The sequence below is a fragment of the Rhagoletis pomonella genome, unplaced genomic scaffold (genome assembly GCF_013731165.1).
Source record: "Rhagoletis pomonella isolate Grant_MI unplaced genomic scaffold, Rhpom_1.0 Rhpom_scaffold_00600, whole genome shotgun sequence".
Classification (NCBI taxonomy): Eukaryota; Metazoa; Arthropoda; class Insecta; order Diptera; family Tephritidae; genus Rhagoletis; species Rhagoletis pomonella.
This window is the reverse complement of record NW_023459154.1, coordinates 36957-38075: the sequence shown is the minus strand read 5'-3', so window position 1 is coordinate 38075 and position 1119 is coordinate 36957.

Sequence of the window (1119 nt, the reverse complement as noted above, 5' to 3'; positions counted from 1 at the left end):
ATTATACTTAAGCTACTTATAAGCTAAGTTGTGAAACTCAAATGTTTACCGAATTAAATTGCTCATTATTAAAAAACCTACACATCGTTTCCAGTTTATTTAAGGGCCAGTTGCTCAAAGCCTGATTAACACTAATCACTGGTTAACATCTTTATCGACGTTTTCGACTCCATGCATATAACACGGTGTCGGTAACGTCGATAACGATGTCTAACCGGGGATTAGTGTCAACCAGGCTTTGAGCAACCGGCCCTAAGATTGGATTGCTTGAACCCACATATTTGGGAGCTCAACGGGGATAAGTGGTTGATAAAACTATAAATAGGAAACAACATACATAAACTAGGAAACACCATACTGCCTCCTGAACTCATGGAACTTTCAAATCCCGTTCAATTGTTCTTTTACTTATTCCCGCAGGAAATTTTTGAGAAAATAAGGGATGAAACGAATATTTACAAACGTCAAACGGATTGTAGTGTATCAGAAATGCATATCTACATAACAAAGTTCCACACGCGCCAAAAGTGCATTAAACTTATTTTGTAGCTAATGCAAACAAATTGTGGTTCACACGAAATATTATTGAATGCTTGATTTCTGCTTACACTGCATTCTCCCATAAGCATATTTTGCTAAGCTAAGCCAATGTGCATATGTATGTGCATAAGTGTTTGGCTGCACATACATGTGTTTGTAAGACTAGTATGTAAGAAGTATAATAAATATTTATTTTAGTAAATAAGAAAACATAGAATTAAATAAGTTTAAATTTGTATAAATTAGGAATGAAATAATTAATAAAGAGGAATATTCGATAAGCGCTCGACTGCGCCACAACACATTTCTTGTCGTTTATTACATGGCGCTCCTGCCAGATCTAGCGGCAACTTGCCTTTTATAGTGGCAAGCTGCCTTTAAGCGGCAAATGATCCTGCCAGATCTAGCGGCAACATGCCTTTTAAAGTGGCAAGCTGCCTTTAAGCGCAAAATATCCTGCCAAATCTAGCGGCAATTTGCCTTTTAAAGTGGCAAGCTGCCTTCGCACTGACACAACCCCGTTAGCAGCTGACGTAGCTGTTAACATAAAAAAGCTACACAACCTCGACAACCGGGCAA